The sequence below is a fragment of the Diceros bicornis genome, unplaced genomic scaffold (assembly GCF_020826845.1).
Source record: "Diceros bicornis minor isolate mBicDic1 unplaced genomic scaffold, mDicBic1.mat.cur d_74_multi, whole genome shotgun sequence".
In the NCBI taxonomy this organism is placed as follows: domain Eukaryota; kingdom Metazoa; phylum Chordata; class Mammalia; order Perissodactyla; family Rhinocerotidae; genus Diceros; species Diceros bicornis.
In genome coordinates, this window is record NW_026690930.1 from 1,864,468 (window position 1) to 1,870,459 (window position 5,992).

Consider the following 5,992-nt stretch of genomic DNA (forward strand, 5'->3'; position numbering starts at 1 on the left):
TCAATGACTAATACAGCGCCTGGCAAATAACTATGGAAAGGAAGGAAACAAGGAGAGAAAGAAGGAAGGCACAAAGGAAGAAAAGGAAAATCTTGAGGGAGAGGTCCAAGATTATTCTCAGAATTCAACTTCAAGAAACTAGCTAATTGTTATGATTTAAATGGAAATAGAAAATACAGGATTGAACAGCAACTCCCCACTTCCAGCCCACCCCCCATCAGCCCTTGGCAACCACCATTTTACTTTCTGTTTCTATGAGTTTGACTACTTTAGATACCTTATATAAGTGGAATCAGGCAGTATTTGTCCTTCTGTGACTGACTTATTTCACTTAGCATAATGTCCTCAAGGTTCATCCATATCGTAGCATACGATAGCATTCTCTTCTTTTTTAAGGCTGAATAATATTCCATTGTATGTATGTACCACATTCTCTTTATTCATTCATCTGTTAATGAACATGTAAGTTGTTTCCACCTCTTGCCTATTGTAAATAATGCTGCAATGAACATGGGAACGCAAAATATCTTTGAGATTCTGTTTTCAATTCTTTTAAATAAATATCCAAAAGTAGGATGGCTGGATCATATGGTAGTTCTATTTTCAATTTTTTGAGGAACCTCATACTGTTTTCTGTAGTGGCTGCACCATTTTAATTACCATCAACAGTGCACAAGTGTTCCAATTTTTCAACATCCTTACCAACACTTGTTATTTTCTGTTTTTTTGACAATGGACATCCTAACAGGTGTGAGGTCATATCTCATTGTGGTTTTGATTTGCATCTCTCTGATAATTAGTGATGTTGAGCATTTTTCGTATACCTGTTGGCCATTTGTATGTCTTTTTTTTTTGTGAGGAAGATCAGCCCTGATCGGATGGCACCCTAACATCGGATGCCAACCCTCCTCTTTTTGCCGAGGAAGATTGGCCCTGGGATAACATCTGTGTCCATCTTCCTCTACTTTATATGGGACACCACCACAGCATGGCTTGACAAGCTGTGCGTCGGTGCGCTACCAGGATCCAAACCTGCAAACCCTCGGGCCGCCGAAGCGGAGCACGCACACTTAACCGCTGCGCCACCGGGCAGACCCCTGTATGTCTTTGAAGAAATGTCTATTCAAGTTTTTAGCCCACTTTTTAATTGGTTGTTAGTTTTTCGGCTATTGAGTTTTATGAGCTTCTTATATATTTTAGATATTAACCCATTATTGGATAACTGGTTTGCAAATATTTTCTCCCATTCTGTAGGTTGCCTCTTCATTCTGTTGATGGTGTCCTTTGCTGCACAGAAACTTTTCAGTTTGATGCAGTCTCACTTATCTATTTTTGCTTTTGTTGCCTGTGCTTCTGGTGATATATAAGAACAAACCTTTTAGCAAGGTCTTCCCGGCTTTCAAATTCTGGCCCCAGCCTGCCTTTCTTCTTTGAGCTTTCACCATCACACCACTGCACACCACAGTCCAGGCCACTGGACCACTCCCAGTCCCTGAGAAAGCCATGCACATGTATGTGTCTCTGCATATTGTCCTTTCTTCTTGGAATATTCACCCTCTGCTGTCTATCCAGCAGGTGCAGTATTACAAAAGTCTCTGGTGGCTTTCCTGATCCTCTTCCTCCCAAGGAAGAATTAGTTGCATTCAGCTTTGTTTGGTCCCCTAGTGAAGTATGTACTAGAGTTGTTTACAAAATTGTTTCCTATTCTAGACTATATTCCAGAAATTAATATCTACCAGATAGTGTATGCTATTTTTTAAATAAATTTGGTCATTTTGTCTCGATTTCTTTATCTATAAAATGACAGTGCTTTTAAATTTGCTTGTCAGTAATAACCAGCCGAAACTCATTTTTGAAATACAGATTTGAGGCTCCCTCCCATAGATTATGATTGCAGGGTTCCAGGAATTCATATTCGAAATGACCTCACTATGTGATTCTTATAATCAGGTATGTTTAAGAGAACTGAGTTAGATTACTCTAGGGCCCTACCCTGCTCTAAATTTTTTCCTTTTTTTGTCTATAATTTCTTACGGCATAGAAGAGAATAAAAGCGAAGGACAAAGGTGAAGGGCATGTTTTAAGATGACTAGCCGGAGTTTTGGTAACTGACACCCATCCCCTCTCCTTCAGTCCTTATTTTCAAGGGCAATTTTGAAATTTTAAGCCTGGTAAACATGTGGAAATATGATTAGAGTAAAGAGAAAGTAAGAGGAGAAACTGATTCGATGTATATCTAAATTACAAAAATACCTTAGACAATTTTCCATCAATAATCAAAATAACACCTTACACCGATACAATGCTTACAACTTGCAAAATACTTTCCACTTCCTTTATCTTTTTTACACTTTATAACCACACTGTAAGTTCAGCAGGGAAAAGCAGGGCAGCAATCATTATTTCCATTTTATACAAATATTTTTTGAGTGCCTATGTCATATGAGGAAAAAATAGAGTATTTCATATAGAAAAAGGCTATGATCTTCTATGCGTTTAAAAGAGGTAAAGTTCTCAAACTGTATATGCCCAGGTAAAGAGTTATTGGACTGAGTTGGAAAGATATATTATCCAGATATTTCAAGGCCATCGAAATCTTTTTTTCCCACCATCTATGCAGAGTTATTTAGGGAACTGCTATAAATGCCCTCTTGACTTTTCAAATTTGAAATAATTTCAGAATTACAGAAAAGTTGCAAAAATAGTAGTTTCCATATACCTTTCATCCAGCTTCCTCTAATGTTAACATTTTACATACCACAGTACAGTTATCAAAATCAGGAAATTAATGTTGGTACAATACTAGTGACTAAACTACAGACTTTAACATTTTTCCACTAAGGTCCATTTTCTGATGCAGGATCTAATCCAGGATCCCACATTGCATTTAGTTGTCAAGTCTCCTTAGTCTCCTTCAATCTGAGATAGTTCCTTGGTCTTTCTCTCTCTTTCGTGACCTTGACACTTTGGCAGAGATACTGGTGGAGTTATTTTGTCATATATCCCTCGATTTGGGTTTGTCTGATGCTTTCTCATGTTTAGATGAAGGTTATGCATTTTTGGCAAGAACACCACAGAAATGGCATTGTGCCCTTCTCAGAGCATAAAGTCAGGAGACGTGGTGGTCTCTGCCAAGTTTCTCCATGTAATTATTCCCCTTCCCTTGTCATTAATAAATATTTTAGGGGAAATACTGAGACTATGCAAATATCCTGCTTCTCCTCAAACTTTTACCCACTAATTTTAGCATCCTTCAATATATTTTGCCTCTGATAATTATCAATACGGTGTTTGTCTAATGAAGATTTTCTTTCTTCTTCTTTTTTTTTTTTTTTTTGGATATCTGATCTTATTTGTTACTCTTAGAAAATTTCATTTTTGACTGGACTCAGACTTAGAGGTAGAAGCTCTCAGGACAGCCCCCGTCTCTTGGCAATCTGTTCCTGGTGTTTTTCTTTGGTCTCCTTCACTCTCTTGGCCAAAAGTTCAGCATATTCTGCAGCCTCTTCCTTGTTTTTCTTAGTACACTGTTTCTTCAGAGCAATAGGCCGCCGTTTGTGTTGCAGGACACGTGGAGGAACAAGATGCTGAATCTTGGGTGCTTTGGTCCTAGGTTCTTACCTTTTTTGTCTAGGGGCTTTCTCACAACATTCTAGCGGACATCATCCTCTTTAGAGAGATTGAAAAGTTTGCAGATTCTGCTAGCTCTTTTGAGCCCCACACGACGAGTCACAGTAGTATCAGCGAGTCCAGAAATATCCTTCTCCCCTTTTTTCACAATGAACAAGTTGAGAACACTCAGATTGGCAACCACAATGCAACCCCCAACAGATTTGTGCTTTCTTTCTCCAGTCCTCCTCCGTCTGTAACAGGAATGCCCCTCACTCAACAGCAGGCAGACACGGCCATGGGTCAAGACACCCTGCTTGATGGGGAAACCCTGCTTGTCATTCCCACCACTGATTCGGACCACATAACCCTTCCACTCTTCACCCAGAGCGTCAGCAGCAACTTCTGTGGCCATACGCTTCTCACAAAATGTACAAAGTTGGCATTCATCGTCCACTTCCATGAGTTTCTGGCAGCCAGTGACTGGGAAAGAGATGTTCAGCTTCATCCTGAAGCAGCCGACTACCTCCGAGGCACCACAAAAAAAGAGGCTAATGAAGACTTTCAATTTTCCTCATTCCTCTATATATATTAGTTGGAATTTTTCTCTAAGGAGAAGCTATCCCTTCTCTCTCAATTATTTATTCATTCATTTGTGCCCTTCATTTTTGCTTGTGTGTTCCCTCTGTTTCTCTTCTTTGCCAGCCCAGTAGGAATTTAGCAAAGCAATAGATAAAAACAAATATCATTTAAAAAGACAACTCCCAAAGTATTTTCAAATTTTTTGCACTATCCTGTCTAACCAGATGGACTAGTCAAACAACAAAAAACTTAGATTAAGATCAGACACACAAACAACATTGATCAAAGCAACATGAATCCATAAGAAACAAACTGACCAAAAAAAAGACAAAAGTCCTTACTCACTGACTGTGTGTGGTATCTTAGGGGCAAAAATTAAATCAATGCATTTTGACAACCAATGTTCATTTTGTTTGTCTCCAACTCTCTAACCGGGTAAAGTTTCTAAATAAAAGAAGAAGCTAATTGCTTTATTTCAAAATGGATAGTGGTTTTTAATGGTTTATTTTGGCTTGGGGCTTTTTCTCTCCAACCAGGACATCTATTCTTCTTCAGAGAACAAAACAGAAAATAAATTATTGGTACCGAAGTAGTATGAATATTGATACCATCAGATGTTTCTACCCTAAGAAAGATTATTTCCACATCTATCATCAACGAAATGTTTTGCAAAACAGGTTGTTTTTCCAACAGATTGGTGTATGGTGAATCAAAAAAGTTTGCATGTGAGGAGAATAAGCATTGATTCTAGAAATGAGCCACAATCTCTTGGGTGGCCTAAGAACAAGTTACCAAACTTGCCTAGACCTGATTTTTCCATCTGTGAAATGATGATAGTTTTTACCTACCTCATTAAGAGATGTCAGACATTAATTAATGTTCATAATGGGCTTGAGATCTGTGATTAAATCTGTTATCCTTGATGGAAAACAGAGCCATTCAACCACTGAGGAGCAGTAAACAAATCAGGGGGATGTATAGTCCATGGAAAGAAATACTAAAGAGTGAAAAGTTAGTCAAGAATGAGGAGTGGGGGCTGGGACAAGAACCTCTTTCGGTGTGTAAGTATTCGTGCATTGTTATTGTTCATGGAATTAAGAAATACACCTCTCTGATGTCTCAATATGCGGACTCTTCTTCGCCACACTAAGGTTCTTAACCTTTTGCGTGTCATGGATATTTTTAACACTTCAGTGAAGCCACAGACCTCTTCTCATAATGCTTTTTAAATACATTAAAAAGTATGCAGGATTATGAAAGAAACCAATTTTATTAAGGCACAGTTATCATAATGTTTTTAAAAATTTAGTCTTAGAATTATATGTATGCTTCTTTATTAAATTAGATGAGATCCAATAGCAGTCTAATAACTATCATAATTTCAAAGTTGTGATGGTTGTAAACAACATTTCAAGATATTTGCAACAACTCTAATGTGATATAAAAATATCCGTGTTTTCTGTTAGTGATAAGGTTAGAGGAACTGCTCTTATTATTGCGGTTTGTTGCCTACATTTATAATTTTAAATTGCTAAGTTTTAGTTGGAAGTTACTGAAAATAAAGATGTATTATTCTTCCCATCCAATTTCACGGACCCTCTAAACTTTATCCATGGGCTTCTTGGGGTATTTGGATCTCAGGTTAAGAAACTCTGTTCTAAACCTATCCTGGAAACCCTCAGATAGCCAAATACTTGATATTATTTCTCCAAGTGCAATCAGGTGATCATAGCTATGGAGTGTTTATTAAAAATGCAAACCTCTTGACCTTTTCCTAGACCTGCCGAATCGGTATTTTTAA

At 37.9% G+C, this 5,992-nt stretch overlaps 1 pseudogene; it reads right to left on the bottom strand.

Annotated features, from left to right (window-relative positions):
• Positions 1-3,372: 3,372 nt before the first annotated feature.
• Positions 3,373-4,285, bottom strand: LOC131402368 (small ribosomal subunit protein eS6-like; annotated as a pseudogene).
• Between the last annotated feature and the right edge of the window lie 1,707 nt (positions 4,286-5,992).